A 14875-nucleotide genomic window follows, 5' to 3' on the forward strand; every position below is an offset into this window, starting at 1 on the left:
AGTACATTCACCATAACAAACCAACCAATATGAGAAGCTGTTATTTTCTTAGCAAAACAGACAAGAAGATAGTTGTCTTGGACGTTTAGACATCGTCTGGAAAGGGCTTGTAAAAGGTGGCAGCTGCAGTTTGTGGAACAGCTTCCAGCAGACATGTATAGCTGCAGCCACATTTCGTTTGGATCTTACATAGCATGCCCCTACAAACTGCATCCACCCCCAGTAAAGACGAACCCACCAATGCCACAGTTAACTGAATCCTTTGCAATTTATTATACATGAGGACATGAGTCACCTTATAAGTAACAAGATGTAACCCAACCCCTAACCTCTAAGTCTAACTTTAACCTCTTCTCTTTTTATACCCTATAGTTACCTTTTTTTTCTTTATTCAGGGCTTACACCTCCAGACCAAGGGGCGAAGGGGGCTGATCATGGACTGATGTGTAGGGATGGCATGCTGGTCACGTGGCTGCCCCAGCTGCAGCTTCGCCTACTCGGCCTTGTGAGCCTAAACAGGATGTGACATCAGTGTTTATTAAATCCTGACAGAATAAGATGTTATTTATTAGCCTAATCTGTACATCTTTTACTATATCGTCAATAAATGTTTAACTGAACGTACACCCATGGGAGGAGGAAATGCACACCATTCCAATACAAGACCTTAGTTTCTTTCATTGATATATAAGGCAAGGTAGTAAGACGTTAACGTGTTTTTATAAAAAAAAAAAATTCTAATATTTCATTAAACCACGCAACATTTATTCTGTAACACAATAGAAGAAGGACCTTATTATACAAAATAACAGAATAATTTATAATTTCACCTGCTTCAAGCCCATTAAATAGCCAGTCTCTCCAGGATCTCGCGGCAAAAAAACCTTGAATTTGCGGCCAATTTTGTCAAAAATTGCGATAAAAAATGCTGTATTTTTATGTGATGTTTTGCGGGAAATTGCGGCAAATGACAAAAAATGCGTCTGATGACAAAAATTGGGGCTAATGACAAAAGGAGAAAAAAAAATGTGATTTTCTAAAACTGCTTCCTCCAAAAAAATAAGTCACTTGCTATAATAATCATACTGACTATTACAAAAATAGCTGCAAATGTTTTTTATTTCTTCAGTTTTTTTAATCAGTTTCAAAACATGGACTCCAATAATGTTACATCTTCTGTAAACATAACATTTTAATACATTAAACACATATTGTATGCAATTAAACGGTGCAAATTCTTATGTCAGTACAGAGCGTATCTCCATACTGCGATGCCATTAGCCATTGATGTTTCAAACTTCTGGTCTGCCGTAAAATGCGGAAATATTGCTGGACTTTTAAAAAATTGAAAGCCGCTGCAAATATTGTGGACTTTCGTTGAAGTTGCGTTAATTATCACAAGATCGCGAATTTCTGGAGGGACTGAATAGCTGTTATCAGTTGTCATTGGTAGCATAAATTTAAGGTGGTATGGCCCTACTATACCTCCTATTTTTACATTTACTGCAACCTCCTAGTGGCTGTAGTAATTATGACAAGACCAAAGAAGGGCATCGGGTGGCGTTGTAAGGAGAGTCTCCGTAGGGAGGAGGTCAGGGTAGATGGATGGGTCAAACAAACAAAGGCTTTTCATGTAGGAGACCTGTCTGTGTTACTTGGGAATGGAAAAGGTAGCGTTAACAAACGTTTCATTCCCATTTCAACATTACTCATGTGCTGAAATGTTTGATAAAAATCATAGGATAGCAGTGATAGCAACTAACAACAGCCATTTATTGGCCTGATAACATTCCAAATGGGATATTTTTTCTATGTATGACTTTTTTGCATCGACCCAATCATGACACCTGATGTCTGTTTCTTTTCCTTTCGCCATGATGCTACCTGTCAGTGGCACGGCCTCTAATCAAAAGCACCAGCGCTAAAGCTCGTGCATTCATCACAGCTCCGGATGATGTAGAGCTCTGGTGCGAGTTCCCACCAAAGAGTGAGCGCACAGCTGCTCTGTGACAGCCATGATTGATGGTCAAAGCAGGACGAGGGTCTGCACAGGGAGCCCTTCTCTTTGTTTTTCACCATGACTTGGCTCGAGCGAGGTAATTTAAAAATGTTGAATCGGTAACATGCAAACTTAACCAGGGGCTTTAATGATTCGAGCTGCTGACGATGCGATAAGTGCATCCTCACTGTATCAGGGAGTGGATGGGATTGACTTATTAGCTCCCTGTGCAGAGGAACAAAAGCACTGAACCATAACCAAGTCAAGTCCATTCATTTGACTGTAGTCAGCGAGCATGAAGGCTTTTAAGGTTATGAGTGCACTTTAGGGCTCCGTGCACAGGCAACAAAGTGTGCTTTTGCAAGTTTAACTGACCAATCTTTCAGTTAATCATTCTGTCATGAAATCAATCATTAGCAAGCCAAATCTATGTCAGTGCTTTTAGGATGGCTCATTATTTAGCTCCGCTCTCTCAGGGTGAACACAAGGAACACGATCTGTATAAAGGAGCTTGGATTTAACTATAAACACCACAGCACTGATTGCACAGCCGTGTTCAGTCTAGTAAACTACTGGGGACTGGGTCATTTATAAGTTGTTGCAATGACAAATGAGCCGAGAGGGGAAATACCACCAAGTAAATGGTTAGGATATGGATTGAATTTGAATCACAGAAGCGAGGATATCATGCCGTGCAGTGAGAATGTTCTCTATGAAGCTGAGAATGCAACCTGGCAATGAAAAGTAGGCAGAAAATATTTTCAGATTGTGGCTCGATAGGAAGTACAAATCATGAATGTACATAAATTCAAAGAGAGCTGGGCTTTTTTTATTTTTTTTTTAAACCACTGCTGCGAAGTTGATGAAACATATCCGTGCGTCTAGGTGCTATTTAAATGTGTCTACCTGAACTGTTTAAACTCATCATGATAGATTTTCTTGCACCTGACATTATGAAAGGTTGTAAACAGGAAAAAAACAGGCTTGCTGTTTCCCCCTGCCTCCAGTCTTCATGCTATGCTAATGGTCTGCTGGCACTAGCTTCATAGTAGCATACAGACATATGAGAGTCGTGTAAATTTTCCACTTTAACTCTTGTGAGAAAGCTGATAAACCTGCCCAGTTGCCTGAAAGTCATGACCAAAATTGTGCATCAAATGTGGGTGTTAGAGATACCGCTGCTTTTCCATCCAGGTGTAATGGCTTGAAAAGCAGTTTGTTTGTTTTTTACCAAGATACTGCTGCTTTTCCTTCCAGGGATAGTGACATGAAAAGCAGCTGTTTTTTACAAAGATGTTGCTGCTTTTCTAACAGGAATAGTGGCATGAAAAGTTGTTGTTGTGATAGAAACATCACTGCTTCTCCTTCCAGGGATAGTGGCATGAAAAGTAGCTGTTTTACCAAGATATCACTGCTTTTCTTGCTAGAATAGTGGCATGAAAAGTGGTTGTTTGTTATAGAAACATCACTGCTGTTCCTTCCAAGGATAATGGCATGAAAAGCAGTTGTTTTTTTACAGAGACATTGCTGCTTATTTTTGGAGGAATAGTGGCATGAAAAGCTGTTGTTGTAATGGAAACATCAATGCTTCTTTCAGGAAAAATGGCATGAAAAGCAGTTGTTTTTTACAGAGACATTGTTGTTGTTTTTTCAGGAATAGTGACAACAAAAGAAGTTGTTTTTTTATCAAGACATTGCTGCTTTTCCATCCAGGGATAATGGCATGAAAAGCAGTTTTTTTTTTTTTACAGAGACATTGCTGCTTATTTTTGGAGAAATAGTGGCATGAAAAGCTGTTGTTGTAATGGAAACATCACTGCTTTTCCTTCCAAGGGATAATGGCATGAAAAGCTGTTGTTTTCCACCAACATATCACTGCTTTTCTTGCTGTGATAGTGACATGAAAAGCAGTTGTTTTTGACAGAGACATCGCTGCTTTTCTTTTCAGGGATAGTGAAATGAAAAGCAGTAGTCTTTTACCAAGACACTGCTGCTTTTCCGGGTCCATGTCATTGGTCCGACATCCTTAACCACAGGGCATCATGATGATTACGGAACAGACTTCGGAACAATGAGTTTAATATGGTCGGAACAATGGGATGTTCCCGCTTTTCCTTCCAGGGATAATGGCATGAAAAGCAGTTGTTTTTTACAGCAACATTGCTGCTTTTCTTGCAGGAGAATAGCACACAAAGCATATTTCTAGCGGTGATAGTATCCCCAAAACTGTGTATTTTAAGCCAAAACATGATCTCTTTCTTACCATATACAAGTGGTGTTTGTGCCTAAACTTAACCACATGTTTACCACAAGTTTCAAAGTATCCAGCACATAATAACATGCAAATGTAATGTATCTGTGGTTTGCAAAAAACATGTAATGCTACCATTTTTGTCTGGCGATTAGGTTGAATAAGCATATTTCTCAAAATGTTGACTTATTCCTTTGTGTAGGTGATCTTTCATATGACCGTAAAAAAAACAAAAAAACAATACTATATCATAAAATTACCAAACCCCAAAGAGAGGAAAGTTAAATGGTTAAAGAAAAGCATCATGGTGTATCCGTTCTCTCCAAACTCTGAAAACAAAGTCAATAAAAGTAGAGCAACAGAAAAGCAAAACAAAACACCCCATTAGATTAATGAGAATTCTCCCAATCACAAAAACACAAGCACCAAGCTCTACTTTTGGTGTGTGCTCACAACTCTGAAAAGCTTCCACGAAATCTAAAACGAGCACCACTAACTGCCTCTTCACAGAAGCCCTTCAGGGTGGAAAACAACAACAGGTGAAAGAGGTGGATGTGAGGTCACATGTGGATCTATACAAGCTGTGGCAGCCGCTTTTTTTACCCCCATTTGTCTAAGCACGCACTGGCTGGGACTATTTTCTGCATATACAGCTTCTTTGCATGAGTTTCAAAGCCATTTTATACACAGAAATTTATGCATATGACTGAGTGAGAAAGAAAAGCCAGAGCATGACTTGTGAAGGCTTTCAGACTCAATATTTTTGCGATTTTTTAAGTAGTAGATAAACTTTGTCATGCTGCAACATCAGGGGCAAGGTTCACAGATGCACAATGTGTGCTGTGCAACGCCTAAATAAGATTTTACTTTTTTTTCTCAGCTCTGGCTAATCATTTTGACTGCACTTTCTTCCATTTCAAATTAAAAATCACTGCTGGATTTTAATCTTTGAGCGAACAAGCAAAGGAAAGTGGGGGCGAGGCTTGCCAAGCCAATTAGGCAGGCAATAATGGATTTGCAAGTCACTAGAGGAACCATTTGCCCTCTATTTAAATAGTCAAGATAATTACAGTATATTCAAAAAATACGAATGAGAATATCAGCATGTACAAATCAATTCAGCTAGCCGGTTTCCTTTATATCTCTCGAATCAGAAGTCAGACGAAGTGACAGAGACGGCTTTTGGATTTGAGCACTCTGCCTCAACATGTCAGCACCCTCGACGCTTCAGACATCTCCCCCTAACAGGGAGACGGCAGAAAGGAAACTGCTGGCTCCCAACTTCTGACACAAACTCCAAAACAATATTTTCTAGCAATTAGCATTGTTTAGATGCTCCACTAGCTAGAGTTCAACAACAAAAGCACATTTTCCTTTTTGTTCAAATCCGAAGAAGCTCAGGGTGCCAAACACCAGTTCCCTCATGCTTTGATGATCAAACAGCTTGATGCTCCATCAAAAGCCGCCTTTGTCACTTTCTCTACCTTCAGGTTAGATCTCTCGAGCCACATTAAAGCTTTTTGTGTGCACGATCCTCCCTTTTAATTCACCCCGGTGCTGGTTTTACAGATACAGTGTGAAGTACTGGAGGCTTCGCAGCAGCAAGTGAAGGTTGAAAGATTGTGCGGTGGCTGGGAAGGGCCCGACAGTCTGGGCACTGGATCAGTCAGTGGATTTGGGGACTGGCGGCTGGTGGCTAAAGCTATCCCCTAGGTGCACTGACAGAGCAACTTGCTTCGTGCTGGAACCAGGCATGTGTGTATGTGTGTGTGTCTGTCTATCTGGAATCAGGATTTGTCTAGCCCCTGGTGGACTCCCTGATGGCCTAGATGGAGAGCCCAAACAAGCCGAAGACTCCTATGGCCTAGAAAAATGGATATTACACAGTCAGTGCTGTAGTGACAAGATTACATGAATACAGCATCGTATTAATACATTATTACAAGTTCTTGAAACATGCTTAAATTACACTCATATCAGTTTGGCCTTCTGAGGTGTTGTGAGTTCATACAAATCTGCTGTTGTGTATAAGTGACGACAGTCATTTATAATACGATCGGTTTCTTTAGTTTATAATAATAACAATAATAATTCCCTTGAATATTTATTAAATCCAGCCCAATTCCCAGAGGAAATGTTCACATTGTCTTTTTTCTGCAAAACATGGATACATTATGTTTGTACGTTACTTTGTAGCAGGTACATTAAAAATTCAGCAATGCTGTGGCTAAAATGTGGTTACATTTTGGCACAAACGCCACTTGGTAATGGCTCAAAATACCTACTTTCAGTGATATCTCAGTAAAAACTTACCACTTTTTATAGCACGATCTCCAATGGATGAACAGCAAAGGTGGCTAAAAAAAGCTACTGGAAATACAGCGATAACTTGCTGAAAAATGACCGCTTTTGTTGTTTGTTGGTCCAAAACTGTGGTCTGCAGTGGTCTGCACGTTTGCAGGCATCTCACTGCAGATTTTCACCGCAATTTTGACGTTGCAGAGGATCTTGAGAGCCACCTTGGGTCAGAGGTGAGTCGGCAGATAGTCTGCCATGACGAGTCCTCATGTGTGAACAAGCCTACGAGCAAGTCGTCCCCTCATCTGTGACTGGGACTGGATATCTGGCATGCTAGAAAACTGGAGTGTGTGACACGACTGACAAAGAGCATCACCCAATGAGAGGTGGAATACGTCCCACGTCAGCACGCAGGAGGACGGAAGAAATGTGAGGAGGACAAGCTGCAGGGTTGCCAGGTCTGCTTATTAGCCGCGACTTTGGGCTTGTTTCTAAAATGGAGTTGCTTATTTGGGCTTGCTCTCTAAACATGACCTTTCTTCTTTTGGGCTTGTTTCCGTAGCCCTGGTTGCTTGTTTCTCTCCCAAGATCTGGCAACACTGACAAGCCGGCAAGCAACAACAACAATGGCGGCGTCCACAGGATCACGGGGAGTGCACTGTGTTTGCCCCAGGCCCTGGAGGAAAGATCTGTGTCATCTCCAAATTTGGTGACGTCACCGCGTTATCTGGGGCTCTGTCGGCGAGGGCTCGGTGGAGAAACCTTGTGGTGTGCACACACAGGTCGTAATGCAGTTAGCAAGACTCCCGCTGACAGAAGGTATGAACGCTCAGAAGATTACGATAGTCTCCAGGAAAAAGAAATCAGGGACAAAATTGTGTGATGTACTAGGCTTTAGGTGACTGTCCTAGAAGATATGCCATCCACCACCCTCTCAATCTCCTGATGACAAACATTGATATACTATGTCATATCAAAAAGGTTTGAAATGGGCCACCAGGCGACTAAAATAATTAACAATAAGGAAGAAAAAAAAGTTGAATTTCATTGGGAAAAACTTTATATATAGAGCATGAGCTGCACATTTTCCATGCATGTTTCTTTGCCCAAACTGTCAAAGTTTTTTTTATTTTATTTCATCATATTTCAACACACAAAAGACACAAGTCTTCCCTGCTATATTGGCAGTAACAGCAAGATATACGTCTTCGTTTTTTGTTTCTGACTGACATGTTTGCTCCACTTTGCTTCACCTGCTTTTGTCTACTTCCTGTCAAAATCCAGGCTGCCTTTTACTCTATATGTTGTTTTGCTGTCTGGATAAATCCCTGTATGTATGCTGTATGCTCACATCAGAGCACCCCTCTTTGGTTTGGCACCTACATAAATCAGACTCCCCCCCTGGCCATGTGCACCCTGCTGGTTTGAGAGCCACTGCTCCAGGCTTAAAAAATAAAAGAACAGAATATAACAGTCATTCGATGTTTAACAGAAATGAGTGAATTAATTGGTTTTCTGATTTACAACTCTTTAATGGTGAATAACTGCATTTATATAACACTTATTCAAATTGCTTTAGAATTTGACTCATTCATAGTCACTGACGCAGCAGTGTCAGCGAGCTACATGTAAGGTGCTGGCCTGAATATCGGTAGCAATTCAGGGTTAAGCGTCTTGCTCAAGGACACGTCAAAATGTGGACAGGGGGAGCTGTGGGTGAAACCTCCAACCCTGTGATGAGTACATGACCTGCTCTACCTCCTGAGCCACAGGTTTGGTTTTTGTGTGTCATTTTGGAGCCATTTTTGAGGGCGTAGTGTCTCCCTGAAGTCTCGTCACTGTGGGGTTGTCAGGTATGAAAGTCTTGTTTGAAGAATTGTATGGCTGCCATGGAGGGACTTTCCATGCTCTTTGCCTCATCAGTGTTACCTGTCTGCAAAGGGCTTGCACTGCTTCCATTCCAAATCCGAGCCTGGCACGTTGCCTTCCTTAAAACCTCCTTCAGTTGTCTTATTTTCATCCTTGTTTCCTTTCTTTGGCATATTCACTTGTAGCACATCGATACACACCATTCGACTGACTAGGGTTAGGGTTAGTCAAGGTTGTCAGGTAGCAAGGTGAAGCTCCAGGGCATCATTTGGCTAAACTAGAAATAGTTTGAGCACATAACTCTTCATAAAAGCACAAATGGTTGTTTCTACATTTCACTTTTTTTGTATAGATCATACAAACAAGATAAAAATGTGTTCGTGAGCTTCGAAGGTTCTGGTAGCATTTGGACAGAACCAAGCTGGCCACTCCTCTCGTTTATAGTCTTTATGCTAAGCTAAGATAGCCATTTCCTGGCAGATGGCATGTTTGGTTACAAACAGGCGAGTGCTATCAATCGTCTCATTCGACTCAAAAACTCATGGGCGCATTTTTCAAAATGTGAAGCTAATCCTTTAGACAAAAAATAATGACAAACACACATGAGTTTGAGAGTTTGGTAGCATTACCAGCCATGTTGGTAGAGACAAAAACAACTATTTTTTAACACCAGTTCAAGACATGTCAAACTGTCTATCAATAACCAAGAGCACATTGTAGGTGGCAAGACACCTGAGAGGTGAGAGTGGAGCCAAGCAGCAGACTGCTGTCTAAGACCAACAAAAGTTGCAATTTTTTCATGAGCGTTTGGGACATCTCCAGCCGTGTTTGTTGCGCCAAAAGCGGGTATTTTAATGACAGTTCGGGATATATTGAACTGTCATCAATAACCAATAGCGAGGCGAGAATGGTTTGACACCTAGGCAAGATAGCTGCCAGGCATTACACAAAAGCAGACTGCTGTTTCAGACCAACAAAAATTGCTATTTTTTAACAAGTGTTCGGGACACTGCCAGCCAAGTTTGCAGCAACAAAAACAAGTGTTTTTAAATGACACTTTGGGACATGTGGAACTGTGGTCAATAACCAATAGCGAGGCATGAATAGCATGACACCTTGGCCAAGCAGAAAACCACTGTTCAAGACCAGCAAAAGAGTTTGGGACATTTCCAGCCATGTTTGTAGCGACAAAAGTAGGTATTTTTAAAGCACAGTTTGGGACATGTTGCACTGTTATAGCAGGGTAAGGATGGGGTGACTGATAGGCGAGGTTGGACAAAAGTTGGTACGTTTTCATGAGAGTTCAGGACCTTTCCAGCCATGTTTGTAGCAACGAAAGCAGGTATTTTTTGGGATAAATCAGACTCTCGTCAACAACCAATAATGGCGTGACACCTCAGCTGTTCAAGACCAACAAAAGTGGGTATTTCATGGGACATTGCCAGCCATGTTTGGGACATGTGGAACTGTTGTCAACAACCAGTAACAAGGTGTAGATAACACGACACCTTGGCGCAATGCCGGCCAAGCAGCAAACCACTATTTGAGACCAACGAAAGTGGCTAGTTTTTAAATACAGTTAAGGACATTTACAACCCACGTTTGTAGAGACAACAACTATTTTTGCCAACAGTTCAAGACATGTCAAACTGTCATCAATAGCCAATAGCAAGGCGTGGTAATGTGACACCTAGACGAGAAAGGGGCCAAACAGTAGACTACTGTCGAGACCAGCAACAGTAGGTATTTTTTGACAGGTTGTCGTGTTGGCAGCACCAATATTGGGTATTTTAAACCATAATATGCTTTCCTTACCCTAGCCAAGTGGTTTTTATGCCTAACCTTTTTTTTTTATTCCACACACATGAAACATACAAACATATCCGTGGTTTGCAGAAACAATCGACATCAACATTTATTCTTGCGACTGGGTTGGATGTTTAATATTTCAGTAACAAATATGTAAAACAGCCTTGGAATAGCTCAATTCTCCAGCAATGGCTTTGCAGCACATCTTGAACCGGATTCCTGTTGCAAAATATAAATATCAAGTCATAGCTCCCTGAATTTTTCCGTTTTTGTTGAGTCAATGCAAAAACAATAAATCTCAACAGACTTAGCATATTTGTTTGTCTCATGCTGAAAATAAACATCCGGCCAAAAAAAAAAATGGAAGGAGTCTTTAATCCCGATCATCTATATAAGAATTCTCCATTCTGCAGCAACAGACAGTTTGTTTGACAGATATGATGAATAATTAATTCAGCTTTGTCAAAATATATAACAGTGTTTCCCCAAATATACATCAGCAAAAAATGCCTTATATTTAGACTGGTGTTTTTAATGGTAATATCAGTGGCATGGCTGGTTGAAGAAACAGTGTTGTGGGTGTCTTATTTATTTATTTATTTATTTTATTTTGTATTCATTTTTTGTGAGTCATGCTCATGTCGTTCCCTCCCAAGTGATTGTGAGGTCGCCACCAGCCCCTCATTTTCCTAAGAGTCCGTTAGCATAAAATCACTCTTTTCTTCCCTCTCATGCCTCCTCAGTCTCACTTCTTGAGAGTGACTCGTCATAAAAAGAAAAAGTAATGTGTCTCATAAGTCAGCGTCAGCTTCAATCATTCAAGAGATCTAAAGGGAGACTGTGGCGAGTGTGTGAATGTCGTGTCTTTTGACATGTGGCGAGGAGACGGAGCAAGCGTGTGTGTGTTTGTGTGTGTTAGAGAGAGGGGGGGGAGAGATGGGGAGACCCCTCCAATACTTCCAAACAATGCTGACAAAGGCGTGCATTATTTATAGTACTGAGACTGCAGGAAACTATTTGACGCAAACGGAAATGTGTCACAAAGAAAGCTTTTTTTTCCCCTCTATCTCTGGTGTGTAAAATATTTAAAGTCACACAGGTACACAGGTATTCCTAAACATTATTATTTATTATTATTTCTTTTGGTCTTCCAACTATGAAGGCTGTGATGAAATGCAAGTTTTGCGTGGACAAGTATTTTTACGAAGTGCTACTTTTCCTTGAATGAGAAAGTACAAAAAGTATCAAAGGTAAAATCAGTCATACAGAATATCTTTTTTCGGAGTGTTAATTCATCTTAAAGGCTCTCCAGATTTCATATACTACATTAGTGGATGATTGTGAAGTCATTTTTGGGAGGCTCAAATCTCGAGCAAACCCTAAATTCCTGTGAAGGGAATCAAGCATCACAAGTCGAGTCCCTGACAAGTCATTGCTTAGGTAAAACAAGACACAAGTCAAATTGTGTGATGGTGATCGTGTCATTGATTTCAAGACAGTAGTATGAAGTAAATATCAGCATGCAAGGTCTGCAACTTGAAAAATCATAGTCGTTGAATCAAAATTTAACTCTCGGTGATTGCTGTCTCATGCATTGGCCAATAGGTTGCCAGGTTTGCACACACTGCAACTGAAATCATCCGGTCATGTTTCAAAAACAAAACAGAACTTCTCAATATCTAACAAAATGCAAGTATTTAATTTAAATAGGTCCTTTCAAGTCTAAGTGTTTCAAGCAGTCTTCTAAGTCTTCAGTCATGACTACGAAGTCAAGGTCAAGTTGAGTCTTTATTCATGGTTGGTCGAGCAAGTCTCAAATCCTCAAATTTGCAACTCCAGTCTGACACAAGTCAAGTTATAGGACCCATAACATCATGTGTTAATGTCACGTTGTTACCGAGAAAAAGAAGCCAATGTGGAAGTGCCAAAAACTGCAGTTCCTCGAAGGGACACTAGGGGCTGGTTCCAAAAGTGAGTCAGTCCCCATAGACCTCCATGTTAACATGTCCAACATTACAGCAGAAATGAAAATGTTTAGCCAAGCACAAAACAGTTTTGGTGGCTATTAGGGATGCGCCGATCCAATATCTGGATCAAATATCGGCCCCGTTATCATCAAAATATGATATAATGGATGGGTATCGGAAAATGCAACCTATACCTGAGGCAATCCTTTCCCTTTTAATCTACTGTGACGTGAGCTATGTCATACGTCATGGAGCGAAGAATCTGCTGCGTGGAGGTATTTCACACTATTTCAGTTGTTAAAAATAAATAGTTCATCATTGCTTTAATCTGTTTCATCTTGTTTCATTTTATCTCAGGAAAGAACCGTGTAGTCATCAATGCCTGATGCCTCTAGTCTTTTCTGTTCTACATGTAAAGGTATATAGCTTGTTAGGTCAACCATGGTATCGGATCGGTATCGGGTATCGGCTGATACTCAAAGCTACAGCATCGGGATTGGTATCAAAACTTAAACAGCTGGATCGGTGCATCTCTAGACTCTATAGTTAATTTCAACATATGTACTGTACAGGGGATGAATTTTTATTTCTATATAACTCACCTGTTTTATTAGGGCCTGAAGTTATCCATATTTATAGGCGTTGCCACTTGAGTGTAGTATCAGTATGAGACTGTTGCAGTATGAACCATCTCAGAACACATCACAGTTTTATGGCAAAATTACCCTTAAAAGAATGGAACTGAAGGGTTATTTTTGGTTGAACGAATGATTTATTACTATAATTGAAACTTGAAACCATTTTTTTAATGGTTTTAGATATAGTAGATACTTTTTTTTTTTTTTTTAGATATTGCAGATAAGTAAATGTACACGGGATGATACCTTTCAACTTTCATATCGGTGATGCCGGTATGCCTCAAAACTGGTCACAACTATGGTAACTTCTGGCTCCAAACAGCCAAGATGGCCTCAAGGCTTTGAAACTGGAGTTCAGAAACCATTGGATGACGTCACGGCTACGTCCATTAGTTTATACAGTCTGTAACCGTCACATAACATCACATCGTCATTTTACATTAAGCACAGAACATAATTTGAATCTAAACCATGATTCTTTTATAAACCAGTAGGGGAGCTTATTTAGGAAATGCTCCTGTGGTTCGGGACAAACAGCACGTGGTTGTATGGGTTGGAGAACTTGTTGTGCTGGGTTTTTTTGGGCAGTCTAAGCCTTAAATACAGACAGTGAAGAGGCGTAAGGAAATAAGGGAGTGAGGTGCAGCGCTCCCTGAGCAGGTTTAATCAGCCACAATAACCTCAGACACCTGTGTGGGTAGGCAGGGCTTTTAATTTTGATAATGTATTATAATTTATAAGTTTTCTGTGTAAATCCACTTAACTAGAGCTGTGAAGAAATTGAAAGTAAGGTAATATGACAGTGAAGAAAAAGTACCTCTTTGGGATGAACTGGAATAGCTTATTAATGGTTTTAATGGTTTTGGGATGAGATGTACAGTGATGACATACAGGTGTAGTGTTCGGGAAGATGTACTTAACTTCAAATCAGTGGCATTAAAAAACACACCAGGTCTCAGGGATGATCTGCAAAGAGTAGACACTCACTGTCTGCAATCTTTCATAAACATTTTAATTTCAAGTGCCGGTAATGTGTCTTTCTAATGGTTTACAAACTGCACAACTCATCACAGAACATCCTCCCACCAGGGCCAGATTTGTTATATCAAGAAGTGTCTTTCTTATTATTAATTTGGGATCTCCCAAAATCCATTCTTACATTATTAAGCTCCTCTATTTGTGCTCCCTCACTGTGTCTGCACTCTAAAGCAACATGAATTAGTGAATGCACAGTATATGTCCATTGGGGAGCACGTCATCTTGGACACACTATAGACGAAGTATGTAGCTTTCAGTCCCCGTTGACAGGACACAATCAGGCCAGAGCAGCTGTTTATTCTGGAAGCTAGGTGGAGGACGGGGCTGTCATGAGGTTCCAAGACCAGTAGCTGGTATGACTATTTGCTGTCACACACAATGTGTGTTCAGACAAAGAGGCGGCAAAATACAATGACCCCTGGATCGCTAGTTGGCAGCAGAAAGGATCATGCAAATTGCACTTCTAAGCGGAGAGTATGGTCGCAGTCGCTGGGGGATTTGTAGTGACCGCCGGGCGGAATCCGCATGCTTTGGACCATAAACCAAAGGAAGCGGATTGAAAGTCTTTGAGTTTGGTCTTGTTGTTGTTATTCCTCTAAATTAATCTGCAGATAAGAAGAATTGAATCATTTGACAGTGAGCAGGCTTTTAATAAATGGTTGGTTAAGTGTCAGTGTAATGGTTGTGATTCCATACGGCATCCAAACCATGGTTTTACTCTTCATAACTCAAACTCTTAAGTCTTGTGTACAACTTATAAGGTCTTGGAGATATAAAGAAAGCATGCCTTTATCCGAAGTCAAGAAGAGCACATTTTAATCATCTTTTGTACAGCTTCGCAAGTTTCTTTCTCACTTTCGTTGCTAAGCAACTCCTGTTACCTTAGGCTACATCTGTACAACATACTTGTTTTACCCAAGTTTTTGGCTCAACCCTTATCTTACTATATACTGACAGAAACTCTGTCTGTGTGTTTGTTCCACGTTTTTCTCCTCACTGACTTGGT

General features: G+C 40.5%; 1 protein-coding gene and 1 long non-coding RNA gene across 2 annotated transcripts in view; one reads left to right on the plus strand and one right to left on the minus strand.

The window, feature by feature from the left end:
* Window positions 1-14875, plus strand: part of LOC125885153 (uncharacterized) — a 74981-nt gene that overhangs the window by 57857 nt on the left and 2249 nt on the right. The window lies entirely within an intron of this gene.
* The window catches only part of LOC125885149 (SLIT and NTRK-like protein 5), a 123984-nt gene that overhangs the window by 16604 nt on the left and 92505 nt on the right, over window positions 1-14875 (minus strand). The window contains exon 2 of the mRNA XM_049570636.1: window positions 377-511. The gene's annotated coding sequence lies outside the window, so the exon portion shown is untranslated. The remainder of the gene's footprint in view (window positions 1-376; window positions 512-14875) is intronic.

Source organism: Epinephelus fuscoguttatus, linkage group LG24 (assembly GCF_011397635.1).
Source record: "Epinephelus fuscoguttatus linkage group LG24, E.fuscoguttatus.final_Chr_v1".
In the NCBI taxonomy this organism is placed as follows: Eukaryota; Metazoa; Chordata; class Actinopteri; order Perciformes; family Serranidae; genus Epinephelus; species Epinephelus fuscoguttatus.